This window comes from Phocoena phocoena, chromosome 8, assembly GCF_963924675.1.
Source record: "Phocoena phocoena chromosome 8, mPhoPho1.1, whole genome shotgun sequence".
NCBI lineage: Eukaryota > Metazoa > Chordata > Mammalia > Artiodactyla > Phocoenidae > Phocoena > Phocoena phocoena.
Genome location: NC_089226.1, coordinates 96,933,081 through 96,957,595, shown reverse-complemented (window position 1 = coordinate 96,957,595; position 24,515 = coordinate 96,933,081). Strand labels below are relative to the sequence as shown.

At 39.9% G+C, this 24,515-nt stretch overlaps 1 protein-coding gene and 1 pseudogene across 1 annotated transcript in view; one reads left to right on the top strand and one right to left on the bottom strand.

The window, feature by feature from the left end:
• The window catches only part of CSTPP1 (centriolar satellite-associated tubulin polyglutamylase complex regulator 1), a 189,515-nt gene that overhangs the window by 42,696 nt on the left and 122,304 nt on the right, over window positions 1–24,515 (bottom strand). The gene's annotated exons all lie outside the window — the stretch shown is intronic.
• Window positions 20,335–20,434, top strand: LOC136127722 (U6 spliceosomal RNA; annotated as a pseudogene).

The following is a 24,515-nucleotide window of genomic DNA, read 5'->3' as shown; positions in this document are numbered from 1 at the left end:
CTTTGTGTCCCATAGTCACTGATCTCACACAAGGTGTGTGCTTAATCGTAAAAGGAACTGGCCTGGTGAGCTGGATAAATCAGTATCAGTGCTGCCCAACACACACACACACAAAATCTCAAAGCACACATCCCACTGACCTCAAATTTATATACACAGGGAAACACATCTAGTGAAAGTTTCCTTTCTAAAAATAATTTCAAAGAGGTGCTCTGACTAAAAAAATTAATTCTGAAGTCCTCTGATTCTACTTTCAGAGAACTACTTTGTGTTTGGTCTGTTGAACTAGAGAAGAAAGGGCACGCATCATAAATTTATTTATTTTTGGCTGCACTGGGTCTTCATTGCTGCGCGGGCTTTCTCTAGTTGTGGTGAGCAAGGGCTACTCTTCATTGCGGTGCGTGGGCTTCTCAATGTGGTGGCTTCTCTTGTTGTGGAGCACGGGCTCTAGGCATGCGGGCTTCAGTAGTTGTGGCACGCAGGCTCTAGAGCACAGGCTCAGTAGTTGTAGCGCACGGGCTTAGTTGCACCAGGGCATGTGGGATCTTCCCGGACAAGTGCTCGAACCCATGTCCCCTGTACTGGCAGGTGGATTCTTTACCACTGTGCCACCAGGGAAGCCCAAGGGCACGCATCTTACAAAAGAGAAGGAACAGCACAGAAGCTCACATACTTTCCGTGACTGACTTTGAGATGCCATAGAATGCAGTGATTAGACTGGCATTTGCAGAAAGCATGGATCTTGCAGTCAGACAGATCTATTATAGATCTGTCACTTGCTGCGTGTAATCTTAGACATGTCACATAAGATCAGTGAGCTTCAATTTCCTCACCTGTGAAATGGGAATCACCCTCATGGGATTATATGTGGATTATATAACGTACGAAAAATGTTTAGTGCAGTGCCTGGGACACAGTAAGTGCTCAATAAATTACAGCTGTACTTATTACTCTTTGAATCTTCTAAATACAGGCACAGGAATCAAACATGACTCTGGGGAGGGACCTAACTGGTAGTTGGCACATAAGCTACATGAAACACAAGTTTCTTCATCTCTCTATTGGACTGGGCTTAGAAGGTCTCCAGATCGTCCCTCAGTACGCTGGAAACAAGAGTTTGAGTTTCATGGGGTTATTGATGAAAGGACCATGAGAGATTAAATCCTAGTACTCTGGGGACCTCCATTTTGACTTGCAGATGGACCTGGCATTTTCCCATCCCAGAGTCTGGCTGAGCAGATACAGCCTTCTTCCTCTAGGCTTCCACCTGTTGAGACAAACAGATGTATTCTGAACACAAGAGGGGCCTTGCAAGTACAGATCTGGTATCAGACAGGCTTTCTCTGCAGCATTCCTGGGGTTGTAAAATGACAGACATTCCAGCAGGCTGAATCTAACCCTTCCTGCCCTGTAACTGGGGGCCTTATGAAGCTGCTTCTTGTGATTAGAGCCATCAGTACCTCACTCCAAGACTGTGAGGTGGACTTCATTAATATTGATGAGTTGCAGCTCGTTAACCTCATTTGATGTTTATTTACAACCATTCTTCTCATATGCTAATGAGTGACACTGGGCTCTTCAGATAGAAAGGAGAGAACTGGACCCTCTCTGCCAGCATCTCCTTGGCAAACTCCTGTCCCTTGAAAGAGAAGTTTGCACAGAGGGAATGATGCCAAATGGAGGGAATGCAGCAGAGAGGACAAAATGATGTGAAAAGAATGTCTGCAATGTGATGTGGGAGAGAGAAGCCCAGCTGCTGGGGCCATGGTGTGACTGAGGTTTGGTTACACCCACCTAGTGGGTAACAAAAAGAAGCTGAAGGGTGGGGATCTGAGGAACTATGAAAGGGACAATATGTTAGGTTTTGGAACTGGGTTGGGAAGTGGAGATGAGTGGGCCCCCTGTGGATCAGGGGGCTTGAAGGCCTCTCTCCAATTCATTTCACTTTCTTCTAAGATCTTAAGGAAATCGACAAACGGGATTGGGGTAGATTTCTGTAAGACAGTTAAATGCCCACAGCAACTAATGCTTAGCAAATGCTTGGCTTGGAGAAAGAGTATTCATTGTCCAGACCATCACTGTGAAATGGGTAAGCAGGGAGGAAAAAAAATCACCGTTTCTCTTTCCTCCGAGTTATGGTTATGTTATGTATATCGAAGAATAGTATAATCAAACAAGGAAGAGTCAGGGACTAGGGGAAAATATTTTTAGGAAATATGGCCATTCTATTGTTTCGGGGATACAGAACACAGGGCCTCTTCCAAATTTCATAGTATGTAGCAAGTCAATTTTGAGACGTCCCATCCATTAAAAAGGTATGAAAGACTATATAAGACATATGAGGGGGATGGAAGGATACATAAATGTTTATTAATATCAGCAGCAACATCAAACTTCAAATTTCTTAAACATTTAAACATCAGTTCCCACTATATTTCTTGTCTTCACTCCTTTGCACTTTACATTGCTATTTAGACAATTATTCCCTTCCTGCCTGCGGGGTCCATACCCTCCCTTTTCTCTCAGTCTGACGTTTTCTGTGAAGCACTTTGAAGATTGTTCCTATCCTTGATGTGCCTTTCTGTAAGGCTAAAGAGGTAGGAGAAAAAAGGAGTCTCTTACCTTAAGGATTTAACCACATTTAAGTACAAAGTATCGGTTCTAAAAGGGTAGATTTATGTTTGAGTTGTTTGTGTGAGATCATTATCCCTTAGGGTACAAATTTAATCTCTTTCAAGTTTCCTATGAACTCAGTTTCTGTTGGAGTGAAGGGATCAATAGCAATCTGCATTCAGCCTGACCATGTGCAGCTCACCTATACTTAGGGACTGACATGTCCAGGAGAGTAACTGACAACTGTGTGCTTGTTCTAGACTACAGCGTTTCCCAACCTTTGAAAATCCTGCCCCCCCCAGCATTTTCATACATTTTTTTTCCAAGTCCCCTCCCCGCCGAGAAATTTTCATACCATAGATATACTGTATGTCTATTTTTTTAAGTGGAGGGCCACAAACCACTGCAATATTTAATTTTTTTGCCTCTCAAAGAACCAATATTTTCCCCCTTCAAAGCAATATTGCTCCCACTGAGAATGCATGTTCCAGAGACTTTTTAAAAGTATATCATCTGATTTCCAGGGTTGAGCCCAACAATCTCCCAAAGTGGACCACAAAACACAATTACACCACTGTTCTGATTTCAGAAAAAGAAAGAAAAAAGGATATCTTTGTGCCTATCTAGTGATAGTTCTTCCAAAGAAGAGAGCAAAATCCCTTTTTTCACACTGGACCTGATCTATCCACTGAATAATGGCTTACATTTTGGCTGTGGGTTAACTTTCTACAATACTTCTTTCTGAGTGCTGGAAGAGGTAGTAGATCGTCAAGTCCCTTAAGGACCACCAAATAGTTCACTCTTCTAAACGTCAACAATATATTCCCTTGTAAGAGTAGAATTAAGTTCATTATCTCATTAAACTTCTCCCAAACTCCAGAGGAAGACAGTGATTGGTATTGCTATTCCCCTTTTACAATCAGAGAAATGATATCATCGAGAGATTAGGCAGCTTAATTTAGGTCACAGGGACTGACATTTCTTCATATAACTGTCTTATCTGTCATATAAGGTCACTCTGAGGTTTCTAGACCTCATGTCTTCTGGTTCCTACTTTAATCTAGGATCATGGTACTCTGCTAGAGAAAAGTTTAAGAAGGTTGTTCTGCCTCTGACAACCCCTTTTCTCCATCTGATGACAGAAGAGCAAAAGAAGGTGCTAACAGATAAGAACTGACTGATGGGGAGAGAGGAAGAGAACTCAGGCTATTATCCTAAAGGTTTCTATTTCACAAGCAAATGGCTTAGGAAGCATAGTACACTGTATAGGGAGGTTCAAAAGTTTTTTCTTTTCTAAGATGAATACCATCATCTTTGTAGGGTTCAGATGAGACAGAGTAAACAATGATATGTTCCTCAGAAGATAACAAAGACTCAAATCAAGAACTCCCACAGAGGACTTCCCTGGCGGTCCGGTGGTTAAGACTCTGCGCCTCCACAGCAGGGGGCACGGGTTCGATCCCTGGTCTAACCAAGATCCTGCGTGCCACGTGGCGCAGCCAAAAAAGAAAAAGAAAAGAAAAAAAACAACTCCCGGGGCTTCCTGGTGGCGTAGTGGTTGGGGGTCCGCCTGCCGATGCAGGGGACGCGGGTTCGTGCCCCGGTCCGGGAGGATCCCACGTGCCGCGGAGCAGCTGGGTCCGTGGGCCATGGCCGCTGGGCCTGCGCGTCCGGAGCCTGTGCTCCGCAACGGGAGAGGCCGCAGCGGTGGGAGGCCCGCGTACCGCAAAAAAAACAAAAACAAAGACAAAAAACAAACAACTCCCACAGGCAGTCTTCAAATAACATGAGAAATTCATATTTTATTTAGTAGTCGTGGAAACTGACCACAACGTAAAACTATCCATATTGAAACTCACCATAAGTGAGTGAGAGTTGGCAAATCAAATAAAAAAGTACTATCTAAAAGGGCTCTTCTCTGTAAACTAGGCTTAGGCTCATTTTAATTTTCCCAATTAAATCAGTGTTAAAATTCCCTCAAAATAATATACAACTTATTCGTTCTAAAGAATAACTGACTTCAAGAGATAAAGTCCATCTCATGACTTCAAGTAGATCTGTATGTAATTAATTCCTCACTACCAGAGTCTACTCTATTAAAACAAAACAAAGACTTCAGGGAAGGTTATTCTGCAATATTGCTTAGGAACCTAACACGACACTGAATAACATTATCTCTAATAAATCTCCCTCATATGTGACCTCTGTCCCTCACATTGCAATAGTTCATTCCTTTTTGTTTGAAGAGGTGAAGATGAGCTAATGGTGGGTTAAATGCTTTAACTTTTATTCAGAATGCCCAGAGCCAAAAGATACACCCTAGATCAATGCAAACACATTAAGGAGAATTTCGAAGTAGTATACACATTTAGCTCAACTAGCTTCTGATACAGAAATGTTATGCTAGCCATTTCTTTTGCTATAAACCAGAACAAATTTGAGAGAGGGCCAAAAAAAATACAAAAACAAAAACGAAAACAAAAAAACTTCACACTTTGCCTCAAAAAATGAAACTATAACTATTTTGGACTAAAATAAAAACTAGAGAACACAAGGTATGGAAATCTAAAAAGTGATTCTGGGACATCCCTGGTGGCGCAGTGGTTAAGAATCCTCCTGCCAATGCAGGGGACACGGGTTCGAGCCCTGGTCCCAGAAGATCCCACATGCCGCAGAGCAACTAAGCCCGTGCACCACAACTACTGAGCCTGCGCTCTAGAACCCACGTGCCGCAACTACTGAAGCCCACGCGCCTACAGCCTGTGCTCCGCAACAAGAGAAGCCACCGCAGTGAGAAGCCTGCGTACCGCAGCGAAGAGTAGCCCCTGCTCGCCGCAGCTAGAGAAAAGCCCACGCACAGCAACGAAGACCAAATTCAGCACCCCCGGCAAAAAAAAAAAAAAAAAGTGATTCGTTTGTTACAGAAGAGGTATTTAAGTGAAAAATCATTTCCTACCGGGTACCATAAAACAGGAACGAAGAGGGGGAGGGGCAAGTCCTTTAAAGTCTTGGACATCAGAACAAAGGAACCAACTGAAAACACTCCGACTTGGAGTAGGTGAGAAGAGAAAGAGAGCCCCACTGAAATCCCATTCCTGTTGGTTGCAGCAGCTGTCAGTGAATTGGAAAGGGCAGTGAGCAGGAATGAGCACCACTGTGCTCCAGTCTTGATTTGCTAATTTCAGAAGCATTTGTCTATCTTGTTCTACCTACATAACTAGTTAAAGAAATAATCCTAGTTTCAGGAAAAGGCTAATTTTTTTCACTGGCAGGTGACCAGAGAAAACACATTCTTCAACGAGCAGTATAATAAGGCAATAAAAACAAGACGGTACTCATCAAACATTTTTATCTGAAGTGCTCAAAACACATGCCAATGTTATACCCAGTTCCCACTTTCCCTTCACCATCTTCCCACAGCTGTGGGGGAAAAGCAAACCTTCTGTAGGAAGGATGTCTCCTCTGCCTATCGATGTAAGTCTGAATATAACTTTAGGAAAAGGACCTCCCAAAGAGGTTGTGGATGGGGACGTCTAGGATTCCTCAGGGTGCCAGATCCTCCAAGCCCTCGGTAAAGACTTTGCTCTACCACTTCAAAGGCAGTGCGGGTAAAGTCCCTCTTGGTAGCCACAGATGCTGCCAAGAAGAACAATTCTTCATTTGGGCCAGGTACCAAAGGGAGAATTCAAAAGGAAAAGTAAGAAGGCATTTTCCCATCCAGAGATAAGTAAGGAAACAGACCCACTGACTCACTAATCTCTTTTTCTAGAGGTGGTATTGTTATCCTGGTTTTATGTTCAATGAACAGTGGTGTGGAAAGTTAAGTGTTCAAGAAGTAATTCGCTCCAAGTTGCAAAGTAGGTCTGTAACAAAGAGCATTATAGAATCCAAGGGTCAACTTCAGTGATAGATGTGGGTTATCTGAAGGGCCCCTTACAGGTTTGAGAATTAGAAGTTGGAATACTTTTTTTTTTTTTTTTAATGGAGAACAGGAATGTGTAGGAAGGCCTTAGGCCAACCATTTATCACGATACAGTGGTCCAACCCCATGGGGACAGAGATCAAAAGCAATTTTATAACGCAATTTTATAATGCAAGGTTTAAGTAATTAACAGGTAGTTCCATAGTTTTGCACAAAACACATAATTAGGTTACTATGGAACAGTGAAGGTCGTGAGTATGTCACAGATACTTGGTCTTAAAAGTTTAAGGAATATGGTTAAAATAAACATTCCAAGTAGTGGCTATTTCCTGGGCCTCTGGCATAGATGTCTGAAGTCCTGCTCTGGATAAGATGAAGAGACTTTCTCCCCAGAGTAGTATACTGAGCACATAAGATGTCCTTTGCTTCACTGGGATACTAGAAGGAGCCAGGAGGGCTGCACTCAAGTACTAAATCTTGTGGACCGGATGACTTGAAATTTCAAATTTTTGATGGTTTGAAGTAGATGCCTTTTATAAGAAGAGTTTAAAAAGTCCTAATTCCTCTGTTTTTGAACTTTGGAACAATTTTAATAGTAATATTCTCATTTTTTTTCTGTTGGGCCTTGATATTACAGAAAAATCTTAGAACAATGTAATTGAAAGATGCTTGTTAATTTTTAGAAAAAATCAGATAAATATCACCAACTAATCAGTAACCATCCTGAATGAATAGATTTTATAATGAACACGTAAGTCATGATAAAAATAATTAGGATAAAAGGAATCTACATGATTTCATGAAACCAAAGTTTATAAATATAATTTTCTATTGCTTGAGATAAATCCAATAAATCTGAATGAGACCTTGGCTTGTCATGTCAAGGCACCCAATTAACGTTTGCTTCCCCTCACCCATACTCATTCCTCCAGGCAAAAAGCAATTAAACTTAGGTTAAAAATCAGTTATCTGTCCACTTTTATGAGGTACCTAGAAGAGGCAAATTCACAGAAAAAGAAAGTAGACTACAGGTTACTAGGGGCTGGGGGTGGGGTAGGGAGAAGCAGGGAATTATTGGTTGATGGGTACAGAGTCTCAGTTTGGGATGAGGAAAAGGTTCTGGAAATGGAGAGTGGTGATGGTTGCACAATACTGTGAACGTACTTCATGGCACTGAATTGTACACTTATCAATGGTTAAAATGGTGACTTTATTATGTATATTTTACCACAATAAAAAATGATTTTTTTTTTTTTTTTTTTTTGCGGTACGCGGGCCTCTCACTGTCGTGGCCTCTCCCCTTGCGGAGCACAGGCTCCGGACGCGCAGGCTCAGCAGCCATGGCTCACGGGCCCAGCCGCTCCGCGGCATGTGGGATCTTCCCGGACCAGGGCACGAACTCGTGTCCCCTGCATCGGCAGGCGGACTCTCAACCACTGCGCCACCAGGGAAGCCCTGGTTTTGCGTTTTACAAATTTTTTTATTGTGGTAAAATACACACAACAAAAACGTCATCGTAACCATTTTAAGCGTACAGTTCACTGATGTTTTAAGTACATTCACACTGTTACGCAACCATCACCACCATCCGACTCCAGCGCTTTTTATCTTGCAAAACTGAAAATCTTACCCATTAAACAATACCCTCCCATTCCACCAGCCCCTGGCAACCACCATTCTACCTTCTGTCTTTATGGTTTTGATTACTCTAAGTACCTCACATAAGTGGAATCCTACAGTATTTGTGTTTTTGTGACTGGCTTATTTCACTCAGCATGGTGTCCTCAAGGTTCATCCATGTTGTAGCATGTGTCAGAATTTCCTTCCTTTTAAGGTAAGTGATATTCTATTATATGTATGTACCGCTGTTTGCTTATCCATTGATCCACTGATAGTCATTTTGGTTACTTCCACGTTTTAGCTATTGTAAATAATGCTGCCATGGGCATGGGAGTACAAATATCTCTTTGAGACTCTGCTTTGGATATGTACACAGAGGTGGTAATTCTATTTTTAATTTTCTGAGGAACCACTATACTGTTTTCCATAGCAGCTGTTCCGTTGTACATTTGCACCAACAGTGCACAATGGTTCCAGTTCCAGTTTCTCCACATCCTTGCCAACACCTGTTCTTTTCTTTTCTTAATAGTAGCCCTCCTAATGGGTGTGAGGTGGTACCTCACTGTAGTTTTGATTTTCATTCCCTAATGATTAGTGATGTTGAGCATCTTTTCATTTCATTTATGGCTTATTGATCATTTGCATATCTTCTTTGGAGAAATGTCTATTGAGTCCTTTGCCAATTTTTAAATCAGGTTTTGTTTTTTTATGGTTGATGTCCTTGTGTTTTAACGGTTGTCAGATTTATTTTACACAGAGGAAGATATGGTTTGAACTGCCAATACAGAAGTCATTTTTGAGAGATAGTACGCTGTTGTTTAACTAAGGTTAAACAGTCATTAAGAGCCCTCTCTGTACCAGGCTAGACACTAGGATTAAAAAATTCAATAAGTTATGGTCTTTGTGCCCAAAGAACTTTAAGTCTAATAGAGAAGATAAAAACTGATTTCAAAACAATCTTGATAAAGTAATGACAGGGAGGACAGGGTTTAGCCTCCTTGGCGGGTTGAGGTAGAGGGCTGCTGAGGGCAGGTGTTCTAGAGGAGGTGCTACCTGAGATGTGTACTGAAGCGGGAGTTTATCCAGGCGGAAAGATGGGGGTGGCAGGGCTACAGGCAGAGCCTCAACAAAGGCATCCCCATGGCAAGCAACATGTGAGATGAGAGGAACTACCAGTACTTGAATTCAGTATAATTGGAGAGTAGCTTTTCAGGCAAGGAGTTGCTGGAAACAAGGCTGAAGAGAGAGGCAGAGATCAGGTCACAGAAAGTCTTGTGTGTTTCATTCTATAGATGGTGCGGGCACCTTTAAATGGTTTCAAGTAAAAGAAGAATAATAGCAGCACAGTCAGATTTTCTTCGTATATAGATAACTTGACTGTAAAGGGAGCAGAATTTCAAAGGTTCAAGCGAGAACCGGAGCAATGATAAGGGGAATCAAGAAGAAGGGTCGGGAATCAGGAACTGTTTTGAAGGGGAGAACAGTGGGACTTTTTAGCTGACTGAATGTGAGAGGAAAAGAGGAGTCTAGAATGATAGAGTATAATTTTGGGGAACCCACGAGGAGAGGCAGATTCAAGGGCGAAGGTGAGGAGTTCTGTTTCTGACATACTGAAAATTCGGTGACTGTCAGACATACCAGTAGTGATGTCTGAGGCTGATAGCACACTGCATGTGTGGGTCTGGTGCTCAGGGAGAGTTCAGGGCTAGAAAGTCATTTGCCTAAGGTAGTAGGAAAAGTCAAAGGAGACAAGACTGCTCAGTAACCATGCGTAGTGAGAAAAGTAATGAGCCAAGAATGGAACCCTGGGATATACCAACATTTAAGACGAATACAGGAGAGTAACTTTTTTTTTTTCTTGCCCACCACCCCTCCCACTGCCGAGAGTAACTTTTTAAAAGACACTGCGGAGGACTGGTCAGAGAAGTAGGAAGAGAGAGGTAGTGGAAAGGGCGTAACTTGGAAGCCAAACAGACTGTTTCGAATCTTTTCTCCACTACTTATTGTATGGCCTTGAACAAATTAGTTGTGAGCCTCTGTTTTCTTGTCTATAATATAGAGACAATACCATGCAGATTGTGATGAGGATTAAATGTGATACTGTAGGAATTATAACTTTAAAAAGTGCCTGTCACAATGACTACCTCACTGTAGGCATTCAACAAATGTTATTTCCTTTTTTTGTTAGTCTGGCCCTTTTATGTTTCTTTCTCTGTAAGTAACAGGAAGTAGGGTATCCTTAGTTTTTATATGTTTTATATAGCTCCTGGGTTAACTAAGGGTCAAATTGGAGACAGCTTGACCTCTGTCCATCTACATTTACTCTAAACTGAAGCCACAAAGATGCAAGAAATTCAGGTTTGCAATGGTACTCTCAATGTTCCCGTAACTACTGCTAATCTACTATGTTACTTCTGTTTTCCCAGGATACTAGTCCTTGGGAGTTACTTTGCAATGAATAGAATGGGTAAATAATAACATATTTGAAAAAGACTAGGAATTCTAACAACTGTTAGAGGTGACACCAGTTTCATTTTTGACTCAAGGAAGATATAGGAGTTTTATGTATGGCAGTTACTGAAAAGGTGCTGGAATGCTCCAAAGCATTAACATTAGAAAAGGAAAAATTCTACATGACTCAAAGATTAGTTTGATAGAGATTTTTTTCTACTGGAAGCTAAAACACTCTGTCAGGCCTGCTTTTAATAATCTGTAAGCTTCAATGAAGCAAGTATCATTTAAAGCTTTGAAGGGAGAGAAAAAAGGGTGTTCCAAGTCCCGCAAACAATTTACTGCTCCAGTATTCCTAATAATCACGTGAGTATTTTTCCTTTTTACTGGAGAGCAAAGGAAAACGGAAACCTGTGGAAACTGGAGTTGGACAAGAAACAAAGTTCATAGATGAAATCCTGTCTTAATACTGGCAAGTGAAACAAGACTCACCCCTTACGTCCTTTGCAAAACTGACCCAGCTCAGTCCCTTTTTTTTCCCCTCAGTGATTTTTAAGCGTCACAAAAGGCTCTTCAGGCCGAATTAAACAATCATGGGAAAGTTCTTTCAGGAAAAAGATGCAATGATTGTTGCACTTTGTCTTGACTATGCCCTTGGTAGGCCATTTCCCAGTCAGGAATTTATTTCTCTAATTAGAGTGATGAGCTCAAAAGAAGCAATTTTAAATCAATCAGTAAAACAAAAATATCTCCAAATAACACAATAGTTTTATTTCTGTGATAATTACCTTCCTTTATTCCAAAATGAAACTGTGACTATCTCTATTTTTTACTGCACGGTTAAAAAATATGACCTTCAAGAATCTATAAACTAGTTCCTGGGATACAGTAGGCACTCAATAAATACTTGTTGAATGAAAAATGAATAAATAGAGCAAAACAATCATCTTCTCCTTACAGCCTCTGTTATTCTTGTATTAATCTAAGGCTAATTTAGGTTCATGACAGTCACATCATCCTGTTGCCCAATACTCAATTTAAGTCTCTTGTAGTCTTACTGTTAAGTTGCTTGTCATTATGCCTCTTTTTTTTTTTTGGGTGCACCTTGCAGCTTGTGGGATCTTAGTCCCCCCCCTCACCAACCAGGGATCAAACCTGCACCCCCTGCAGTGGAAGCACAGAGTCCTAACCACTGGACCGCCAGGGAATTCCCATGACTCTTCTTCTTTTCTTTCTTTCTTTTTTAAAATATTCATTTATTTATTTATTTGGTTGCACCAGGTCTTTTTTTTTGGCCATACGCGGGCCTCTCACTGTTGTGGCCTCTCCCGTTGCGGAGCACAGGCTCCGGACGCGCAGGCTCAGTGGCCATGGCTCACGGGCCCAGCCGCTCCGCGGTATGTGGGATCCTCCCAGACCGGGGCACAAACCCGTGTCCCCTGCATCGGCAGGCGGACTCTCAACCACTGCGCCACCAGGGAAGCCCAAATCAACATTTCTTAAGTGGAGCATAGGGTACCAGATATTATCTTGTTCAGACCACAAGAGAAAGTGAAATAGAGATGTTTATTACGGACAGGTCCTGGAGGAAGCACAAAGCATACCTCAAGGGGCCACAGGGGGAGGTCAAGGCAGAGTGAAGACAGAGAGTGACAGGACCTGGGGCAACAAGGCTTTATTAGGGTCTGTGGGTGGAGAACTTTGGGGTTCCTGGGCTAAGGCCGGATTGGTCAATTCAAACCAAGAGTGGGCTTTTGGTAAGTTCCCATGGGGGTCTTATCTAAGGGACAAGGTGAAAGCCCTGGGAGGCAGGGGAGACTGCTAGTGGTAAAGTCATATCAGGAACTTATATTTGTTTGTGACTTTGCAGGCTGTTATCTAAGGCATGCACTTGCTGAGGAATCTGGTATCATTTTAAGGTCTCTGCAGGCCAAACAAAATGGATTGCAAGGCAGCAAAAGCATGGAGTAGCTTAGCTAAACTCTCAACACTCCTCAAACTTGATCTGAAATAATGCTTTTATAACTGAATTCAGAAAAGTAATATAATAATTGCAAAGTGTAGGAAAAATATAAGGACAAAGTGTGAAGGAAATAAACCGTGAAGCCAGTAATATGGGGTGTGTATTAGAATCTTATGGTTGCTTTAACAAATTACCACAAACTTGGTGGCTTGAAATTACTGAAATGTACTCTCCTATAGTTCTGGAGGCCGTAAGTCCAAATTGAGTGTTAACAGGGCTAACATCAAGGTGTCAGTGGCCCAATTCCTTCTGCAGATCCGGGGAGAATCTATTTCTTTGGCTTCGCAATCGACTAGAGGCTGTCCTCACTACTTGGCTTGTGGCCCCGCATCACATCACCTTCCCCTATCCACTGCTTCCAGCTTTCACATTGCCTTCTTCCTCTTCTGTCACGAAAGTCTCCCACAGTCTGCCTCTTATAAGGATACCTGTGATTACATTTAGGTCCACCTGGATAATCCAGGAAAATCTCCCCCATCTCAAGATCCTTAACTTAATCATATCTGCAAAGTTCTTCTTGTCATATAAGATAACATTCACAGGTTCCAGGGATTAGGACCTGGGTATCTTTGGGTGCCATTATTCAGCCTACCACAGAGTGAGAGAAAATAAAGGGTCACATGAATAAGTAAGAAATAAAGGAGGCTGGGACTTACCTGGTGGTGCAGTGGTTAAGAATCTGCCTGCCAGTGCAGGGGACACAGGTTCAAGCCCTGGTCCAGGAAGATCCCACATGCCGCGGAGCAACTAAGCCCGTGCGCCACAACTACTAAGCCTGCGTTCTACAGCCCGCGAACCACAACTACTGAGCCCGAGTGCTACAACTACTGAAGCCCGCGCGCCTAGAGCCCATGCACTGCAACAAGAGAAGCACTGCAATGAGAAGCCCGCGCACCACAATGAAGAGTAGCCCCCACTCGCCACAACTAGAGAAAGCCCGCACGCAGCAACGAAGACCCAACGCAGCCAAAAATCAATACATAAATAAAAATTTATTAAAAAAAAAAAAAGAAAGAAAGGAGGGAATCTTCATTCATTCTTTGAAAATAAATTAGAAGGCATAATGTCATTCCTCCTCAGAAAGGATATTTCTCATCACCATAAAACACTTAGACTGAGCTGGGAAACCCGAATGGATGTATTCAGACCTTGGTTTGATTCTGTTGCACTAATTATTTAACTGCTATACCTCAATTTCCTCATCTTTAAAATGGAGATAATAATAATACTTAAATGGTGGTTGAGAAGATTCAATATTATAATGCATGTAAAGATTTAACACAGTTCTTGACACATGGTGAGTGCTCATTAAATGATGGCTACTATTATAATTATTTTATTATTCACAGAACAGGCTGTGTGACCCTCATGATGCTGAATCAGTACACAGTTTTTCCAGAGGCCTCTAGTGACCCCTTCTTCTATGTGCATTCTATATAAGTCAATAAGTAAAGCTTACTCAAGTGTCAAAACTTAAAAAAAAATTTTTTTAAACATATCTTATCTCTAACTGTATCACAAACTTCCTTGGCTTACTAAAAAGATGATAATAAGCACAAGTAACCTTTTGTTTATCGACTCTGGTTCAACATTATGACTATTGCTTACTGCCCTGGCCATAATAGAAAGATACCCTCAATGAACAAAAAGATTAGTAAAGCCTTTACATGTCCCGTATATGGTAAATGACCTTAAAATACTGTTTGCTTGTTTTAAATATGGATTTTCTCTTGTTTGTCTTTAATATGGATTTTCTCTTCACTGGTTCTCTAGTGACTTTCTTTTTTGATAACATTTATCACCACTGTCAGTGTGTGGCTAAGGCAACACTTTAGACCCTCCTCACTACTTTTTTATCTGCTGCTGCTGAACTGATCAGTACTTGAAGGTTATGCATTTATAAGTAAACGGATTCTCTGTCAAACTCTTGGGAGACTTTCTGCCTCTCCTACAAAGACACATATAAACTCTGTGAACACTGGCTCCTTAGGGGCCATTTTTACTTACTTTCAAATCAGTGACTATGAAGTTTGATTGCTATGTTGGTGAGTTGCTAAGTAGCGTTCTACCACATCAGACATTAGCCTGAGGATCTGTCTAATGATTACAAATCAAAACACTAGTAAATGAACCAGTTTAGGGTGTGACAATATCTGCAATTTAATGATCTTATCTTACAAAAGTGGCCCAGTGAATTACTCTGTCCACCTGGGGTTCAAGAGTTCTCATGCTTTTGTTTACAAAGAACTTTAGACAATCCTTGAGGCTAGTATGGATACTATGTATCCATATGTATATATAAACAGAGGAACTCTAGGTTACCCAGTGATTTAGCCATATTAATTCTTATTTCTAAATTTTTACTGTCAACATCAACTCTCTGGCTTAATTGAGCCCTTTGTTGATACACTTTTTTGTTTGTTGGTTTAATTCCCCCCTAAATTACTCCTTGCCCTCAGGGAAGGTGTGTGAACTAGCAAGTCTTCTTATCTTTGCTGCAGACTGGGGCCTCTCAGTCTTTGCTGTGGCCAATTTCTAGATGGAAAGGAGAGCAGGACTCATACAAGTTGATGTACTACACAGTTAAAATTTGAAGAATTCTCATATTTGTTAAACATAAATATAGGTGTTTATATTTTATCTTAACAAAACCAAACAAAATCAATTTTTGGATTAACTGTCATTCAAACTATCCGTGTCACTGGTATTTGCAGGCTGACTCTACATTTTAAGTATGCCTATTAAGTGTTAAATTATTTTTTTATCAGTTATGTTCTTAATGCAATATATGCAGTACAAAAATGTTTCATTCATTTTAGTTTACAAAACAGATATAATGGGGGCTTCCCTGGTGGCACAGTGGTTGAGAGTCCGCCTGCCGATGCAGGGGACGCGGGTTCGTGCCCCGGTCCGGGAAGATCCCACATGCTGCGGAGCGGCTGGGCCCGTGAGCCATGGCCGCTGAGCCTGCGCGTCCGGAGCCTGTGCTCCGCAAAGGGAGAGGCCGCAGCAGTGAGAGGCCCGCGTATCGCAAAAAAAAAAAAAACCAGATATAATGAATATTGTGATATATGGTGCTTCCTTCTCTGTATTTTCCAGGAATCTAAAAAACCATGAGTTTTTCTTGTCCTGCGCACAAGAGCTTTATAGTAAGGACCATGTGTATTAGGTGTATATTAGTAACAATATAAAAGCAACTGCCATTTATGGAGTACCTGCTGCGTGCTAAGCGCTATACAGAGTACTTTGTATAATGTGGTGGTTTTAAGGTCCACAAAATTCTATGATACTCCCCTCCCTTCCCCTTGAGTATGGGTTAAACTTACTGATTCACTTCTAAAGAACAGAATAAAATAAAAGCGACAGTATGTGACTTCAGAGACTCGGTCATAAAAGGTACTGATGCTTCCTGTTTGCTCTCTCTCTGAGATCACTTTTTCTGGGGAAGCCACTACCATATCATGAGGAACTTATGATGAAGAACTGAGGCCTCCTGCCAACAGTGATATAAGTGAGTTTAGAAGCAGACCTCCCAGTCCTATTCAAACCTTCAGGTGGCTGCAGCCCCGACCCAAATCTTGATTTCTACCTTATGAGGGACCTTGAGCCAGAACCATCTAAGCGAGCTGCTCCTGGATTCCTCACCCTCCAGACCTGTGTGACATACGTATTTATTGTTTTAAGCCTCCACGTTTTGGGGTAATTTATTATACACTGATAGATAACTAATACATATATATTTAACTAGTACACATATATTATCTTTTTTATTCCCACAACCACCATGGAATAGGTGGTATTATCTTCATGCAAATTAGAAAACAAAGGCTCAGGTGGTTAAATAATTTATTCAAGGTCATAAGCAAGTAATGGTAGACCCATGACACCAAGCCTATATTCTTTGTACTATATTATACTATGGCTTTTCAGGTCCTGTTTCTTTCAGGCAGCTTATTAGCTACCTCTCCCACCTTTGATTAACCTGCTATCAATGCTTTCATGCAAATAATGGATTAGAAAAAAAAAGATAGGCTTAAGAATAGTCCAGAATCATACTTCTGGACTATTCCCTTCAGCATGACATGAACTCATTAATTAGCACATTTTGATACGACTGTTCAACCAGTTATATGTTGTTCAACCAGCCTGTATTCTTTCTGCTTCTTCACAAGGATATCATGGAGATGTTGTCAAGGTCTTGTTGAAACCCAATTAAACTACACAAATACAATAAATGTAGCTAAATATTAGAATAATCTTACGATAACTATAGCTAAAACTAAGTACAGCTTTCTCCCAATTTGTCTGGTAATGCCTTCAAAAACAGAATAAGTTTGCATTAACTATTTCACTTGCTCCTCCTTCAGGATTATTGCCATTACCACCATTCATCTTTTATCACTCCCGTCACAATCATCACTGATTTTGATAAATAAGTGCTTTACACACATTATTTGATTTACAACTCAGGACTACCCTATGAAGTAGGTTCTCTTATTATTTGTTTTACCAATAAGGAAATTTGGCTTATAGAGATAAATAATTTGCCTAATGTCATTTTACTAAGAAGTGAAACCTGGGGTTGAAATCGGGCCTTCTTTACCCACCAAGCCTGGGCTCTTTTTCTTTTCCTTTTCTTCTCTACTCTATTCATCTCTTCTCTCCACCCCTTCCTCCTTCCCTCATCCCCTCCCACCCACTTCTTTTGCAATAAACTCTGATAGGCTTACAGTGGCTACAATTTCCTTTTCTACATACCTACAATTTATTCTTTTTAATAAATAGTTGAAGAATATCACCCAAGATGGATGGCAAGGTCATCAGCCTTCAGTCTGCTGAAATGACCTTCTGACTCCAATCTTCTGGAACTTCTCCTCTCCACCTGCCATGCCACCCTCCCCCTGCCCATCCCCTACCCCCTCCACACAACGTGCATACTTTCTGCTTTCTCAAAGACTGTCAGCAGTGGTTCAGCCAGTTTATCGACAGGGCCTTAGCACCTCAGAATGTAAATTAGGCCCAGAAACTTGAGCTCATTAAAAGCAGTTAGGTGATCTCTTATAATCTCAGCTATATTTGATTTCATTCTCTGGAACCAGTGTTTTTTTTTTTGTTTTGTTTTGTTTTTTTGTTTTTTTTTTTTTGTGGTACGCGGGCCTCTCACTGTTGTGGCCTCTCCCATTGAGGAGCACAGGCTCCGGAGGTGCAGGCTCATCGGCCATGGCTCACGGGCCCAGCCGCTCCGCGGCATATGGGATCTTCCCGGACCGGGGCACGAACCTGTGTCCCCTGCATCGGCAGGTGGACTCTCAACCACTGCGCCACCAGGGAAGCCCTGGAACCAGTGTTTATTTTATCTTTTCCAGTCCAAAGAGCATCCTCTTTGACTGAGAAGACTAAATCAAAATAAGAGGTTTTGCTTTCTCACTTTCATTCATTAATATTATACCACTCACCTAGTCTTCATTGTTCTTTTTTTTGCTCTGATGCAATTTTTTTAAAAGGAAGACTTTTTATATTGTCTTCAGTATTTTGTCACAATTCTCAGTGTTCCTAGTCTCTTATTTTCCCTTTAATTTAATACAATATAAACATTCATTTGTATATGTAGTTGATCTTTGAACAATGCAGGGCTTAGGGGAACCAGCCCCCCATGCAGTTGAAAATCTGCCTATAACTTCTGACTCCCCCCAAACTTAACTACTAATAGCCTACTATTGACCTGAAGCCTTACTGATAACATAAACAATTAACGCATATTTTGTATGTTATATTATTATATACTGTATTCTCACAATAAAGTAAGCTAGAGAAAAGAAAACATTATTGGGCTTACCTGGTAGTGCAGTGGTTAAGAATATGCCTGCCAATGCAGGGGACACAGGTTCGAGCCCTGGTCCGGGAAAATCCCATGTGCCACGGAGCAACTAAGCCCACGCACCACAACTACTGAGCCCGTGTACCACAACTACTGAAGCCTGTGCTCCTAGAGCCCATGCTCTACAACGAGAGAAGCCACCCCAATGAGAAGCCCGCGCACTGCAACAAAGAGTAGCCCTTGCTCGCTGCAACTAGAGAAAGCCCTCGTGCAGCAATGAAGACCCAATGCAGCCAAAAATAACATAAAATAAAATAAAATAATAAAATAAAATAACTTTGAAAAAATAACGCTATTTAAAATAGTAGCACAAAACATGAAATATATAGATAAATTTAATAAAATGTGTAAGATCTGTATATTAAACACTATAAAGTATTGCTGAGAGACATTAAAGAAGACCTAAGAAAAAATTTACTATGTTCATGGATTGGAAGAGTCAATATTGCAAAGATAACAATTCTCCCCAAATTGATCTACAGATTCTTCATATCTCAATCAAATTCTTTTTTTTGTAGTGAATTAATAACTTTATTTTAGGTAGAATTAATTCTTTACAGTTTTGAATCTGAACCTGGAACACAATACAGTATGCCTCTTCTTTCATTCAGATCTCCTAATACTTCCTTCCTTAGGTTATTTCTAGAGAAAAATCCCCAAACAAAATCTGACCAAACCGAAATTGAAAAAAAATATATCAATCGTAATATCACAGTAAGCCACAGTCGAAAATCAACCAAAAACTTAGAAATGCTTTTCAATGGATATGTCAATCAGATTCTTGTTAGGCTTTTTTTTGTGTGTAGAAATTGACATTTATTCTAAAAGTTATATGGAAATTCAAGGGACCTCTAATGACCAAAACAATCGTGAAAATGCAAAAGTTGAAGGGCATACACTACCTTTCTATAAAGGTAAAGTAATCAAGACTAACATTCAACAAATAGATCAATGGAACAAAACAGAGAATCCAGAAATACACCCACACTTATGTAATCAACTGATTTCTTTTACAAAGGAACCAAAACAATTAAGTGGGAAAGGTGAAGTCTTTCAAAGAGTGGTGCTGGAACAAACAGCTAGCTATCCATATGGAAAAAAACGAAACAAAACCCTGACCTCAACTTCAAACCACACACAAAAATTAGTTCAAGATGGATTATATACCTAAGCATAAAAGCTAAATTTCTAATGCTTTTAGAAGAAAATGTAGAGTAATACTGTTACAAACTTAGTGTAGGCAAAGATTATTTTAGAGCAGACCCAGAAGCCTAACCATTAAAGAAAAAATCGATTTTTAAAACTTCTGCTCAATAAGACTCCACTAAGGAAATAAATAAACAAGCCAAAGAATGGGACAGAGATCTGCAACACATATATCTCACTTGCATCCAGAGTATATAAAGAACTGCTGCTCAATGATTAAAATAAACAACCCACTAAAAATTGGGCAAGGGACTTCCCTGGTGGTCCAATGGTTAGGACTTCACTTTACAATGCAGGGGATACGGGTTCGATCCCTGGTCTGGGAGCTAAGATCCCACACGCCTCATGGCCAAAAACCCAAAACATAAAACAGATGTAATATTGTAATAAATTCAATAAAGACTTTAAAAATTGTCCACATCAAAAAATAATTTTTTAAAAATTTTAAAAAATTAAAAATGGGCAAAAGATCTGAAGAGGCATTTCACAGAGGAAATGGTCAATAAGCAGTAAAAAAGTGTTCAACATCATTAGTCATCAGGAAAATTCAAATTAAAACCACGAGATACTAGAAAGGTTACTTTATACCCATTAGAAAAGCTAAACTTAAAAAGACTATGCTTGCTTCAGAAGCACATGTATAAAAATTGGCACAATACAGAGATTAGCATGGCCCCTGTGCAAGGATGACACACAAATTTGTGAAGCAGTCCATATTTTAAAAAATAACATTATTGTGGTAATTATTTCACAACATACACATATATCAAATCATCACATAGTACACCTTAAACCTACACAATGTTATATGTCAATTATATCTCAAAGTTGGAGGAAAAAAGAAGATTGACAACACCAAATGTTAGCAAGGATGTGTAACAACTGGAATTTTCAGATATTGCTGATAGAAGTGTAAAACAGTACAACCAATTTGGAAAACAATTTGTCAGCAATTTCACCCTTAGATATTTACCCAAGAGAAAAAAAAACATATATCCAAAACTCAGCCTCCTTTTTTGTTTTTTAAATTTATTTATTTAATTTACTTATTTTTGGCTGTGTTGGGTCTTCCTTGCTGCTCGCGGGCTTTCTCTAGTTGCGGCGAGCGGGGGCTACTGTTTGTTGTGGTGCAAGGGCTTATTATGGTGGCTTCTCTTGTTGCAGAGCTCAGGCTCCCGGTGTGCGGGCTTCAGTAGTTGTGGCAGGTGGGCTCAGTAGTTGTGGCTCATGGGCTCAGAGCGCAGGCTCAGTGGTTGTGGCACACGGGCTTAGTTGCTCCGCGGTATGTGGGATCTTCCCAGACCAGGGCTTGAACCTGTGTCCCCTGCATTGGCAGGTGGATTCTTAACCACTGTGCCACCAGGGAAGCCCCAGCCTCCTTTCATGATTAAAAACTCTGAACAATTTGGATACAGAAGGAATGCACCTCAACAAAATAAAGGCTGTTATATGACAAGTTCACTGTTAACAAGATATTCAGTGGTGAAAGGGTGAAAGCTCTCCCTCTAAGATCAGGAACAAGACAAGGGTGCCGATCCTCACCACCTCTATTAAACATAGTACTGGAAGTTTTAGCCACAGCAATTAGCCAAGAAAAAGAAATAAAAAGCATCAAAATCAGAAAGGAAGAAGTAAAACTGTCTCTGTTTGCAGATGATATGATCTTACATATAGAAAATCCTAAAAACTACAATCCAATCCAAAAAACTGTTAGAACTAATAACTTAATCCAGTAAGGTTGCAGGACACAAAATCAACATACAAAAATCAGTTGCATTTTTATACACTAACAACAAACTCTGAAAAAGAAATAAAGAAAATAATCCCATTCACAATAGCATCAAAAACAATAAAATACTTAGGAATAAACTTATTCAAGAAGGTGAAAGATCTGTACATTGAAAACTGCAAGACTTTGATGAAAGAAATTGAAGACACAAACAAAGGCAAAGATATCTGTGTTCACCAACTGCAAGAATCAATGATGTTAAAATGCTCATACTACCCAAAGCCAACATGATTCAATGTAATCCCTTTAAAAATTCAAATGACATTTTTCACAGAAATAGAAAAAAAAAGATCTTAAAATTCATATGAAACCACAATAGACCCTGAAGAGCTAAGGCAATCCTGAAAAGAAAGAACAAAGCAGGAGGCATCACACATTCTGATTTCAAACTATATTACAAAGCTAAAGTAATCAAAACAGTATGGTACTGGCATAAAAACAGACAGAGCAACGGTACAAACTCGAGAGCCCAGAAGAAACCCCATACATATATGATCAACTAATATTTGACAAGATAGCCAAGAAAGAATAGTCTCTTCAATAAATGATTCTGGGAAAACTGGATACTCACATGCAAAATAATGAAATTGGACCTCTATCTTACACCATGCACAAAAAGAACTTGAAATGGGTTAAAGACTAATGTAAGACTGAAATTATAAAACTCCTAAAAGAAAGCATAAGGGAAAAGCTCTTTGACACTAGTCTTGGCAACAAGTTTTTGGATATATGACACCAAAATCACAAGCAACAAAAGCAAAAAATAGACTACATCAAACTAAAAAGCTTCTCCACAGCAAAAGAAAGAATTAATAAAATGAAAATGCAACCTACAGAATGGGAGAAAATATTTGCAAATCATGTATCTGATAAAGAGTTAATATTCAATATATATGGGGAACTCATACAACTCAATAGCAGAAACCCAAATAATCCAATTAAAAAACGGGCAAAGGACCCAGATAGACATTTTTCCAAAGAAGACACACAGATGGCCAACAGACAGATGAAAAGATGTGCAACATCACTAATCATTTGAGAAATGCAAGTAAAAACCACAATAAGATATCACCTCACACCTGTCAGAATGGCTATCATCAAAAAGACAACAAAAATGTGGAGAAAAGGGAAACTTTGTGCACTATTGGTGGTTTTGTATATTGGTGCAGCCACTATGGAAAACAGTATGGAGGTTCCTCAAAAAAAATAAAAATAGAACTACCACATGATTCATCAATTTCACTTCTGGGTATTTACCCAAAGAAAACAAAAACACTATTTCAAAAACATATATGCACACCAATGTTCACTGTAGCATTATTTACAATATCCAAGCTATGGAAGCAACCTAAGTGTCTATTGATAGATGAATGGATAAAGAAGATGTGGTGTAGATATATAATGGAATATTAGCCACAAAAAAGAAATCTTGCCATTTGCAACAACATTGATAATCTAGGGGGAATTATGCTAAGTGAAATAAGTCAGACAAAGACAAAGTGAGATCTACATGATCTCACTTATATGTGGAATCTACAAAAAAAAAAAAGAAAACCAAACAAAACAAAATGAAAACAGTCTCAATAGACACAGAGAACAAATGGGTCACTGCCAGGAAGGTGGGGGGACAAAATAGGTGAAGTGGGTTAAGAGGTACAAACCTCCAGTTATAAAATAAACAAGCCACAAGGATGTAACATACAGCATAAGGAATATGGTCAATAATACTGTAACAACTTTGTATGGGATCAGATGGATATTAGACATAATGGTGATTACTTCATAATGTATGCAAATGACAAATCACTATGTAGTACTCCTGAAACTAACATAACACTGTATGTCAACTATATTAAAAAAAAAAAAAAAAGACAAGTGGTGGCAAGAATCTGGAGAAATGGTAACCCTCATACATTACTGGTGGGAATGTAAAATGGTGCAGCCATTTTGGCAGGCAGGCAGGTAGGCAGGCAGTTCCTCAAAAAGTTGAACATAGAATTATTGTATGATCCAGCATTCCACTACTAGGTATATACCCAAGAGAAGTGAAAGCATATGTTCACACAAAAACTTCTACACAAATGTTTGTAGCAGTATTACTCATAATAGCCAAAAAAGTAGAAACAAACCAAATGTCTGTCAGTGGATGAGTAGATAAATATCCATTGAATATCCATACAAAGAAATATTATTTGGCCATAAAAAAGAAATATGGTATGGATATGATACATTCTACAACATGGATGAACCTTGAAAACATTATTCTAAGTGAAAGAAACCAGACAAAGAAGCCCACATATTGTATGGCTCCATCTACATGAAATGTCCAGAATAGGCAAATCCATAGAGACAGAAAGTAGACTAGTGGTTGCCTAGGGCTGGAAGTGGGTGGGTGAGTAGTGGAAAGAGTAGGGGTAAGTATTTAGTAATTAGAGTTACTGCTGAGTACTTTTTTTGTGTGTGTGGGGGCAGAGGGTGGGTGATAAAAATGTTCTAAAAACGATTGTGGTGAGAATTCCCTGGTGATCCAGGGGTTAGGGCTCCGTGCTTCCACTGCAGGGGGCACGGGTTCGATCCCTGGTGGGGCAACTAAGATCCCACATGCCACTTGGTGCGGCCATAAATAAACAAATACAAATTATTTTAAAAAATCTAATCCTTTAAAAAAATAGAGTGAAGTAAGTCAGAAAGAGAAAAACAAATATCGTATATTGATGCATATGTGTGGAACCTAGAAAAATGATACAGATGAATCGGTTTGCAGGGCAGAAATAGACACACAGACGTAGAGAACGAACATGGACACCAAGGGGGGAAGTGGCGGGGGATGGGGGTGGTGGTGGGATGAACTGAGCAATTGGGATTGACATATATACACTAATATGTATAAAATGGATAACTAATAAGAACTTGCTGTATAAAAAAATAAAATTTTTAAATTTTAAAAAATAAAATAAAATTGATTGTGGTAATAGTTGCACAACTCTGAATATACTAAAAACCACTGAATTGC